General features: G+C 34.3%; 1 protein-coding gene across 2 annotated transcripts in view; it reads left to right on the forward strand.

Moving 5' to 3' along the window:
- Window positions 1-12,102, forward strand: part of ECPAS (Ecm29 proteasome adaptor and scaffold) — a 190,253-nt gene that overhangs the window by 13,781 nt on the left and 164,370 nt on the right. The window lies entirely within an intron of this gene.

Raw genomic sequence — 12,102 nt, forward strand, 5'->3', positions numbered from 1 at the left:
TATAGAGGCTTCCCAAAATCAACATGTTCCAAACTGATTATGGCATTCTCTTGTTCAAGAAATTCTAGCAGCTTCTTTTTTCTTCCATACTAAAATAGAAACTTCTATGTTTAGCTTCTAAAAGCCTTCACAGTCTCATTCTAACCTATTTTTATAGGCTTATTTCATATTACTCTTCTTCATGTACTCACTTGTTCCTATTGCATGTATTCATTCTCCTAGCTATTCTCCTATTACTTCACCTCCACATCAGAATCCCTAGCGTCTGCTCAACTCAAATGATACCACCTACAGGAAGTTTCTTCTGATCCTTCCAGTTAAAATTTCCCATTCAGAACTTAGTTTTTTATGTTCTTAGTAAATATTTTTATTATCTATGTTTCTATCTTCACCAGTCTGTTTTTACATCTTGAAGTGGAATTGAATTATATACATGTATATTTACCAATAATTTCTTTTGTTTGCTTAATACATTTTTATTTGCCTTCCAGTAAGATAGACAAAAACACAAACTTTCATCCATTTGAGATAAAAAATATCTTGTTTTCTTTATTCTTTTATATGTTTGTCTCTTATCTAGCTAAAATTTCATGTTTATTTTTCATGGTGTGAGGTTTTTTCTTTTACTATTTTTTTAATATTGCTAACCAGTTTTCCAGTCATAAAGTAATGAAGCCCTCCTTTAGGGGGGCTTTCATCTTTGGTGTTTTGTTATTTTAAACCCTTTTTCTGTTTTATTGATTTCTTTCTGGTCTAGTACCAGATAGGTTTGGTATTATGTTTCAAAGTCTGAAATTGCAAGTCTGCTTTTTTATCTTTTTTTTCTTTTCAGTGTAGTTTTGCTATTTTTTAAATTTAAATTTTGTTACAATTTTAGTTAGTTTTAATAAACTTATTACTACTTTAATATTACATTAAATTTGTATTAATTTGGGTAACCGGGCATTGTTGATTCAGGCCGACCATATATACTGATATATAGAGATATATAGATTTAAAGCTGAAAGGGTCTTTTGAGGCTATTCTTCATGTTTTGTTTAGAATTAGAAGAGACTTTGAGAACATTGAATACAACATCAAAATGTTACAGATGAAGATACTGTGGCATAGAGAGAGGAAAAATGACCTGCTATTTAGATCTTAATGTATTTGTAGGTAGAAGAAGTGCTGTTATTCAAATTTATAAAGAATTTCCTCAGGGATTAGCATAATCATTTGTTAAGGATTTACTCTGTGTCAAACACTATATTGTACACTGGGGATGCAAAGACCAAAGGGAAAAATTGTACCTTAAGGAATTTATATTCTACTGGGGAAATATGTACGTGTTTGTGTGTGTGTGTGTGTGTGTGTGTGTGTGTGGGTGTATGTGTGTAAGTGTATAAAATAAATACAAAGTAATTAGGGAAGACATTAGCAGTTAGACTCAAGAAAGACTTCATGTGGGGCAGCTAGGTGGTGCAGTGGATAAAAACACCGGCCCTGGACTCAGGAGTACCTGGGTTCAAATCTGGTCTCAGACATTTAATAATTACCTAGCTGTGTGGCCTTGGGCAAGCCACTTAACCCCATTTGCCTTGCAAACCCCCCCCCCCCCAAAAAAAAGACTTCATGCAAAAGGTGGTGTTAAGCTGAGTTTTGAAGTATAAGGGATTCTGAGGTAGAATTGAGACAATGTGAAAGACCACCTATATAAAGAACAAAAGAAAGGCAAATTTCAAAATGATAAGAATACAAAGATAGCTTGTGAAGGTTTTAAAAAGCCATTATATTAAAAAAAACATGATATTGGTTGTATCTGTACTTCAAAAACATCACTTTGGCAGTTTATAGAGGATGCGATTTGATACAGGGAGGCCATTGCAATAGTCTGAACTGAAGTGGTATGGCTATGTGAGAACAGAGAAGGGAATTAGATGAAATATAATGTGAAGAAAGAAAATTTGACAAGTATTTGGATATATTGGGTGAGCCAGAGTAAGCTGTAGAGTATAATGCTTCAGTTGTCAAAACTAGGATATTGGAAGAATAGCAGCACCCTCCACAAAGATAAGGAAGTTTGAAAGATGAATGAGTATACAGGATAAAGAGTCAATTTTGGAAATACTTCATTTGAAATGTTTATGGGGCATTTGGTATAAAATGTCTGCAAGATAATTGGTAATCTGCTTGAAAAGACTGGAAGAAATGGAATGGGAAAAAAAAAAGATCACCTTACCATCAATTTTGAGGAAAGGAGAAGAGAGGGAAATGATGTCCAAAGTGTTTTGAGTAGAAGAAAAAAATCCATAGCAAAAAAGGTTCAGTTTCTTAGTAAAGTAAAGCTCTTCAGATGATAGAGTGGGGGTGAGGAGAGATATGGAGTGTTTGAAGAACAGATAAAGTTTGGTGTATTGCCTGTGTGTGAAGGAATGTTAGGGAGACTTAAAAGGATTCTTGTTACACTGAGACACAGTTAAGTGATAACACAAATCACCTCAGCTGTGTGTCTTCCTTCATCTTTAAAATAAAGCAGTATGTCAGAAGGAGTGTAGGAGACAAAATAGTGGGATAATATAGGGTTTGGATTAGGAAAGAAGGCGATTATGAGAATGGAAATCTTGACAACCAAGAATAAATTGATTACATTTTTTTTTTAATTTTTGTAAGGCAATGGGGTTAAGTGACTTGCCCAGGGACACACAGCTAGTAAATATCATGTGTCTGAGTCCAGTTTTGAACTCCGGTGCTCCTTGAGTCCAGTGCCAGTGCCATATCTAGTGTGCCACCTAGCTGCCCTCCAAGAATAACTTGAGAAGGGCTAATCCAACTCATTCCTGAAAGGAATCTCCCATTATAATATATTTTTGGTTGTTCATTCATATTTCAGTTGTGTCCAATTCTCTGTCACTCCTTTTGGGGTTTTCTTGGCAAAGATACCAGATAATTTGCCATTTTCTTTTTCTAGATCATTTTACAGAGTGGAACTGAGGCAAGTAGGGTTAAGCAATTTACCCAGGGTCACATAGCTAGTAAGTGCCTGAGGTGGTATTTGAATTCAAGAAGATGAGGCTATTTGACTTCAAACCTAGCAATCTATATACTGCACCACCTTCATAATAGATAGTTTTTAAAAATTCCATGTAAAAATAATTTAAAACTTTTTAAAAACAATTTTGAGATACAAATTCTTAACTTTTAAAATTATATAGATATTTGTTTTCCAATTATATACAATAGTAGCTTCTACCTATCATTTTTTGGTAAGGTTTTGAATTTTACACTTCCTTCCCTCTCCCATCCCCCCAGTAGAAGGCAATCTGATAAGCTTTACAGTTTTCATGCTCTGTTGAGAGAGAAAAAACATGCCCTTAAGGAAAAAATAAAATATTAGAGAGAGAAAAATTATGGTAATAGTCTTTGCTCTTTCCTTAAACTCCACAGTTATTTCTCTGGATACAGATGGTATTCTCTGTTGCAGATACCCCCAAATTGTCTCAGATTATTGCACTGATAGAATGAGCAAGCCCGTTAAGGTTGATCATGACTCCCTTGTTGCTATTAGGGTATGCAATGTTCTTCTGGTTCTATTCATCTTGCTCAGCATGAGTTCATGCAAATCTTTCCAGACTTCTCTGAAATCCCATCCCTCCTGGTTTCTAATAGAACAGTAGTGTTCCATAACATAAATAAGCCACAATTTGTTCAGCCATTCCCCAATTGATGGACATCCCTCACAAACAGAGCTACTGTGAATATTTTTGTACAAGTGATATTTTTACCCTTTTTCATGATCTCTTCAGGATACAGACCCAGTATTGGTATTGCTGGATCAAAGTGTATGCACGTTTTTATTGCCCTTTGGGCATAATTCCAAATTGCTCTTCAGAAAGGTTGGATCAATTCAAAGCTCTACCAACAATGCATTAGTGTCCCACATTTCCCACATCCCTTTCAACATTGATCATTGTCCTTTCTGATCATATTGGCCAGTATGAGAGGTGTGAAGTGGTTACCTCAGAGATGGTTCCATTTGCATTTCTCTAATCAGTAATGATTTAGAGCAATTTTTCATATGACTATGGATCACTTTGATTTCCTCATCTGTAAATTACCTCCGCATATCCTTCGACCAAATGCCAATTGGGGAATGGCTTGGTTTTTTTTTTTTATAAATTTGATTCAGTCCTCTATATATTATAGAAATAAGTCTTAGAAACACTAGTTGTAAAAAATTGTTTCTCAGTTTATTACATTTATTTTGACCTTGATTACAATGGATTTGTCTGTGCAAAAGCTTTTTAATTTAACGTAATAAAAATTATCCAGTTTGTTTTTAATGTCATTCTGTATCTCTTCCTTGGTCGTAAACTGATTCCCTTTCCATGGGACAGCAAGAAATTAGTTATAGATTACACATGTGCAGTCGTGTAAAACATTAATTATGTTGCAAAAGAAAACACAAGTCAAAAAGTGACCCCGGAAAAATAAAATATAAAAAGAAAAAAAAAAGCATGTTTCAGTCTGTATTTGGGTACTCCAACAATTCTTTCTCAGGAGGTAGGTAACATTTTTCATCATAAGTTCTTAGGCGTTGTCTTGGATCATTGTATTGCTGAGAATAGCTATCATTCATAATTGATCATTGTACACTATTTCTTTTCCTTTGTACAGTTTTATCTTGGTTCTGCTTACTTTATTATCCATCAGTTCATGTAAGTCTTTTCAGGTTTTTCTGAAAGCATCCAGCTCATCATTTCTTAAAGTACAATGCTATTCCATCACAGTCAGATAACACAACTTGTTCAGCCATTCCTCAATTGATGAACAACCCCTCAATGCCTCAGTGTTCAAATTTTTGCCACTTCCGTGAATTAATGTGCCCATTTTCCTACAACTCTGTCAGGATATATCCTTCTTCTTTTCTGTCATATTAGCTAATTTGTTTACTATGAAGTGGTTTCTCAGAGATTTAATTGCATTTCTTTAATCTATAGTGATTTAGGGTATTTTTCATTTGACTGACAATAGTTTTGAATTTTTCTGAAAACTGTTCATATTAATTGAATAATAATGACCTATAGTCTTAAAGATTTGACTCTGTTTATTTGAGAAATGAGGCCTTTATCAGAGAAACTTGTCGTAAATTCTCCCTATTCCCCTCCCCGTTGCCCTGTTTTCCTTCTAATTTTGGCTTTATTAGTTTTGATTGTATAAAAACCTTTTAATTTCATGTAACTGAATTTTCCATTTTACTTCTCATGAGCCTTTTCCATTTTTTATTTGGTTATAGATGTTTCCCTTATCCATAGATCTGTCAAGTACATTCATTTTTTCCTGTTCTCTTAATTTACTTATGATATTACCCTTTTTAGGTTTTTTTTTTTTTTGGTTTTTCTTTTGCAAGGCAAATGGGGTTAAGTAGCTTGCCCAAGGCCACACAGCTAGGTAATTATTAAGTGTCTGAGACCAGATTTGAACTCAGGTACTCCTGACTGGGCCAGTGCTTTATCCACTGGGCCAATGCTTTATCCACTGGGCCACCTAGCTGCCTTGATATTACCCTTTTACATCTAAATCATTTTCCCATTTTGTTATTATTTTGTATTGTGGTATGAGATGTTGGCCTGTACCCATTTTCTGCGAAACTGTTTTCTAGTTTTTTTAGCAATTTTTGTGAAATAGTGAGTTTTTGCCCCCCACCCAATAACTTGGATCTTTTGAGTTTATTAAACACTAGATTGCTATGATCATTTACTCCTAAGTATTTATGCATTTAATTTTTTTCCATTGATTTTACTCTTTTCCTGAACCAGATTATTTTGATGATTACTACTTTAAACCTGGTACTACTAGGCCACCCTCCTTGTTGTTTTTTTTAATCAATTCCCTTAATATTTTTTTTGTTCTTCCAGATAAATATTGTATTATTTTTTTCCTAGTTTGATAAAATGATTCATTCATTGGTAGTTTGTATAGTACTTAATAAGTAAATTAATTTAGATAGAATTGTCATTTTTTTTATATTGGCTCAGTCTACTCATGGACAATGAAAATTTTCAGTTGTTTAGAGCTATCTTTATTTATGTTGCATGTGTTTTGTAATTCTCTTCTTATAGTCCCTAGGTTTGTTTTGGTACTTTTTTGTACTTGTTCTTGTACTTTCTGCAGTTATTTTAACTGGAATTTCTCTTTTTGTTTCTTCCTACTGCATTTTATTGGACATTGTTTTATGTCCTGCAGCTTTGCTGAAGTTGCTAATTATTTTTTATTAGTTTTTTAAGTTAGAGTTCTCTAAAATAAATCATATATCATCTTCAAAAAATGATTATTTTGTTTCTTCTTCTGTTCTTCAAATATTTCAGTTCTTGTCCTTCTGTGACCTCATTTGGGGTTTTCTTTTTCCCTTTGGTTTTAAGGTAAGGCAGTGGGATTAAGTGATTTGCCCAAGGTCACCCAGCTAGGTAATTATTAAGTGTCTGAGACCACGTTTGAATTCAGGTCCTCCTGAATCCAGGGCCAATGCTCTGCCACTCAGATGCCCTTATTTGGCATTTTCTTTCTTCTTTTGCAAGGCAAATGGGGTTAAGTGGCTTGCCTAAGGCCATACAGCTAGTTAATTATTAAGTGTCTGAGGCTGGATTTGAACTCAGGTACTCCTGACTCCAGGGCCAGTGCTTTATCCACTGTGCCACCTAGCTGCCCCCATATTTGGGATTTTCTTAACAAAGATATTGAAATTTTTTGCCATTTCTTTCTCTCACATATTTTATAGATGCAAAAACTGAGGTGATTATTTTGATTTATTGCTGGGGTTTTCTTGCTAATGTTTCATTTAAAAATTTGAAGTGGTTATTTTGAACCCAAGTGTTAAACTTGAACATTTATCCCAACTAAATTTCTTATTAGACTTCTATCAGTGTTTTGATCTTTCAAGGTCTTTTTTGCATCTTGACTTTGACAGTGTGTTAGATGTCCCTTCCAACTTTTTGTCATCTTTAAATCTGACGAAAAATCCAGCTTTGCTTTTTACTCAGTCATTGATAAAACTATTAAACAACACTGAATTAAGTATATAAATACAATTCAGAGATCTGTTTCTAAGATCACTTTATTTTTATGTGTAGTTTTAATGACTGTTGAAATTAAAAAAACTGCTTCATAAAGATATGTAAATCTATATGGAAGAAATGCTAAGTTTCATGTAATCAATCATGTTAACATTTTTCTCCCATATTCCAATTATCTAAAGTTTTTTGTTGAAATTTAGCTGACAAATTTCCATCATTTATTGCTATAATCATTTGATTTTGCAAATTATTCGAAAGATGTTACATATTTGTATTTTTAACAAATAGATCTAAAATTTAGGGAAATCACTATTTGAAAGATTTTGAAATAGTTTTAAAAATAGTTTCCATATTTTAAAAAGTGAACAGAAGAGAAAGTTTTTATAGCTGACACTTGCACATCATTTTGGGCTAGGAAAGTTTAGTTTTTAAATGTATTTGTGATAGCTTCATGCTATCATTAGCTAATATCTCAAGAACTGGGCAAAGGCATTGTGACTTGAGATAGAATTATTTTTAATTCATTCACTATCTAATTTGTTCTATAAAATCCTTTAAGAGTAATTATTATATCATTTGTTCTTACATTACATACAGTTTTTACTGTTTTTCTGTTCCTTCTAGAAAGTCATCTCATAATAATAAAAAAAGAGAGAGCTAACTAACCAGCATTTAAAAAATCAAAATTATATGCAGTGTTCTAAAGAAAATACTTTTACCAAAAAAAACCAAACTGATGAGGTATCTAATATCTTTGAGACCTATCTCAGTCATTTATTATTTTGTAGCATTCAATTTTGATTTTTTCTGTTATATATGTATGAATTTTTTCTATGTATAGACATTTATTTTCTATATTTTTCCTTTTTCACCACTGAATTTGGAGAAAATATTTACTACTTTGCTTCTTCATTTTTCCATTCATTTTTCTGTTGAGACTTCTGACTATCATTGAGACTATGCTCTCTGAGGTTATAAATGGTCTCCTGATGGCTAAACTCAATGACTTTTTTCAGTCCTAATTCTCTTTTCCTCAGAGAGCTATCTTATCTCCTTTTCCATCTTGCCAATTCTGCTTTTTAAAGCATTCTCCTCAGTAACTTTTTAAAATTATTTTATCCATTGGACCTAAACTGGTTTTTAATATTTTTTTCTTCAGATTTTTTTTTTTTTGGATCTCCTTGACTAAAGCTTCTGACTTCATTTTCATGTTTTTCCTGCATCTCTCTCATTTCTTTTCCCAATTTTTCTTTCACCTCCCTTACTTGATTTCAAAATCTTTTTTGAACTCTCTCATCTCCTGAGCCCAACTTCTATATTTCTTGGAGTCTGTAGATGTAGAAGCTTGGACTTTTCTCATCTTCAAATTGTGTTATTTGGTCTTCCATGTGACAAAAGTAATTGTCTATGGTCAGGTTCCCTTTTTACCCCCATTTACTCATTTCCCCAGCCTGTGCCTCATTTGGGGGATGTTTTCTGAGCTTTTGAGTATTATTGGGGCATCCCCATAAGGACCTCAGTATGTGAGACTGACTGCTCTCCTGGTTTGTTGAATGGCTCTAGCTCACCTCTCTGGGGCCCCAGACTGTGACCAGGGTCTGAATGTGGTTAAAGCCCCAGAGTCCTGTCCCAGGGACAGAGAAAAAACACTTCACAGTCTCCCTCCACTCCCTTATCTTCCGTGGGCTGAACTTACCAGGGAGCTGCTGGCAGGTGGTTCCTGGTAGGTGGTTCCACAGGCCTGCTTCTGTTTCCTGGGATCTGGGTTGTGCTGAAGGCCACAGATGTGCTGAGGAGGGCCACGTTGGCCTGGGCTTTGTGCTTGCCTCTGGCAAGACGTCTCCCTGCTGATCAAGTTGTGCTTGGTGCTCTCTGGGGTGGCAGGTCAGGAAACAGCTTCTACTGCCAGGAGCTGGAGCTCTCAGGGACCTAGAAGTTCTAGGACTGTTCCCCAAAGACTGAAGCTCCTTTGCTCTGGTGGGCTATCGCCCTCCAACCCCTTGGAACTGAGCCTTCCCACTATTTTCCAGGTTACCTTAGGCTAAGGAATTCACTCACTGGATCTTTCTGTGGGTTCTGTCTTTTGAAAATTTAGAGTGATAGTTTTAAGGTTTTCGAAATATTTTTGTAGAGAGCACCTAAGAGAGGCTGTTCTCCTGCTGCCATCTTCCCTAATTCTCTTTTGATAGTGTCACCTATTTCATGATTCTGATTAGTTTTCTTGGCATTCTTTACACTGCCTTCACTTGGTGACCATTTCTTAGTTTCATTTGCTTTTTTTTTTTTAATCACATCTACTGCCTCTTTACTATGCATTCCTCAGGGTTTTTTCCTGGGCCCCCCCTTCTCTGTTCAGGTGACTTCCGTTTTTTTGAGTTCAGAAATTATCTCTTTATAAATTTCTTATCTCAAACTCCTTAATAATCTCTTTCCTCACTCTCTATCAGAACTTTTAAAGTTGGATATAGATGTAGATTTATGTTGGATTTAATTGTTTTGAATATCTCAATAAGCATTTCAGACTCATTGTGTCCAAAATGAAACTCATTTTCCCCTCTGTATTCAGACTTTACTATTTCTTTTTAGGACAACACCATCTTTTTCCCTTTACTGACACTAATTATGTGTAATGTTTAGATCTGGGGAGAAAAATGGTTGACTCTAGTGATCCAATATTCTTTGTCTTATTTAGAGAAAAGAGGTCTCATAGAGTCCTAGGGGAAAATGTGAAGTAACAGAAGGTAAAGGGAGTTTTCTTGAGTTGTAGTTAATAAAATAATTATTATTTCATGAAATAATACTTTTTTGAAGGAAATTTTCTTGATCTTTATATAGTAATATAGTAATTATATCTTTATATATATATATATATATATATATATATATATATATATATATATCTCAAAAAAACTAATGATAATGGTGGCATTTAAAATGTGTCTGTTTCTTGAGGTACCACCCCACACCTCTCAGATTGGCCAGTTTGACCAGGAAGGATAATGATCATTCTTGGAAGGGATGTGGGAAATCTGGGACACTATTAGTGGAGCTGTGAACTCACCCAACCCTTCTGGAGAGCTATTTGGAACTATGCCCAAAGGGCAACAAAAATGTGCATACCCTTTGACCCAGCAATACCACTACTGGGTCTATACCCTGAAGAGATGAGGAAAAAGGGTAAAAACATTAGTTGTACAAAAGTATTTATAGCAGCTCTGTTTGTGGTGGTAAAGAATTGGAAATCCAGTAAATGTTCTTCAATTGGGGAATAGCTTAGCAAACTGTGGTATATGTATGTCATAGAATACTGTTGTTCTTTTAGAAAGCAGGAGGGGTGGGATTTCAGGGAAGCCTGGAGGGATTTGCATGAACTGATGCTGAGTGAGATGAGCAGAACCAGAAAAACACTGTACACCCTTAACAGCAACATGGGAGGGATGTTTAACCTTGAAGGACTTGCTCATTCCATCAGTGCAACAATTGGGAACAATTTTGGGTTGTCTGCAAAGGAGAGTGCCATCTGTATCCAGATAAGGAGCTGTGGAGTTTGAACAAAGTGCAATTCCCTTTAATTTAGGAAAAAAAAACAGATAGCTTATTGTCTGATCTTGTTACCTCTTAGACTTCTCTTTAAGGATATGATTTCTCTCTCATCACAACCAATTTGGATCAAGGTACAACATGGAAACAAAGTAAAGACTGACAGAGTGCTTTCTGTGGGGGGGGGGGGGGAGGGATGCAAGATTGGGGGAAAAATGTAAAACTCAAATAATATCTTTAATAAAAATAAATTTAAATTTAAAAAATAAAAATAAAATATGTGTTTCTTTAGGTAGGAAAAAATAAAGTGAAGCTGTTGATCATGGGAACTGAGGAATCTGAAATTTTCTTGAGATATATAATAATGATAATATATATGTTATGATAATATATAAAATATAACATTAGATATGACATGATTATAACCATATAACAGTATAAAATATGGGTTTATAACCATATAACAATATAAAATATGGGTTCAATGATTATCATAATCATACACTAATATCTTTTGGTATAATACTGTTATGTGCAAACTCATGAAAAATTTCTTTACCTCTGTTTTTTACGCAATACAACACACACATGTGCTAATGGATTAATTTACCTTTGTATATAATTAATTTATCCTTTGTTCTGTGTCTTGTTGACTTAATGCTTAAAGAGAACAATGCTTAAAGAGAACTGAGTACACTAGATAAGAGCTAGAAGTCTTCCAAATTCTGATGTTATTAGGGAAATCCTTGGTAAGATTTTGAGCCCTGAAGTTGATGTACTTTTGAAAAATCCTTAAGATTTATGTAGCTAGAACTTAGGTAATAGGTGATGGGTTAGTTTCATGGTAATGGGGTGGTGGATTTCTTCATTAATAGAGTACAGGCTACATTTTTGTGATGTGGGTGGTGCAGGCTCTTCTGAAGGGTGGAGACCAAGCTATATAGAGCAGTAGAGGTACTCATTTAAGCTTGGGGGAGGCGAATGTTCTACCCTGTAGCCTCTTGGGCAGCAACTGTTTGAAATCAGTAGCTATAGTTTTTTATGTTTTCCCCAACCTCCTTTCCCCTCTCCCATTTCCTGGACATGGATATGTGTGTGTGTTTTGCATTTTTATATTATTGAAGAGATTCTAGTACTTTTGAAGTGTTTCTTTTACTTTACTGGAAGTTTGACATAACACTAGTTGTTTAAAAGATAATCTTTCTATAAAGTTTAAAGATAGGAATAACAAGAATTAGGTCAGAGTAATTTAGTTATAAATCACAGCTCCAAATGATTGATCTGCTGGGGGAATAATGTATTGTTTCAGTGACTATTCTAGCTACTTGAGAATTAATTAAAAACTTTTCATTTCAAACCTTATTAAAAACCTTTTTCAAGTGTGTTCCTGTCTTAGAATATGAAGTACAGTTTTGAAGTAATGAATTGTTTTGAAAAAAAATAGAAAAAGTTTATAATATCCCTATGTGTTTTATTTTTCAAAAGTACTCAAATACCCTTTATTCCAGTGATA

This window comes from Macrotis lagotis, chromosome X, assembly GCF_037893015.1.
Source record: "Macrotis lagotis isolate mMagLag1 chromosome X, bilby.v1.9.chrom.fasta, whole genome shotgun sequence".
NCBI classification, from domain to species: domain Eukaryota; kingdom Metazoa; phylum Chordata; class Mammalia; order Peramelemorphia; family Peramelidae; genus Macrotis; species Macrotis lagotis.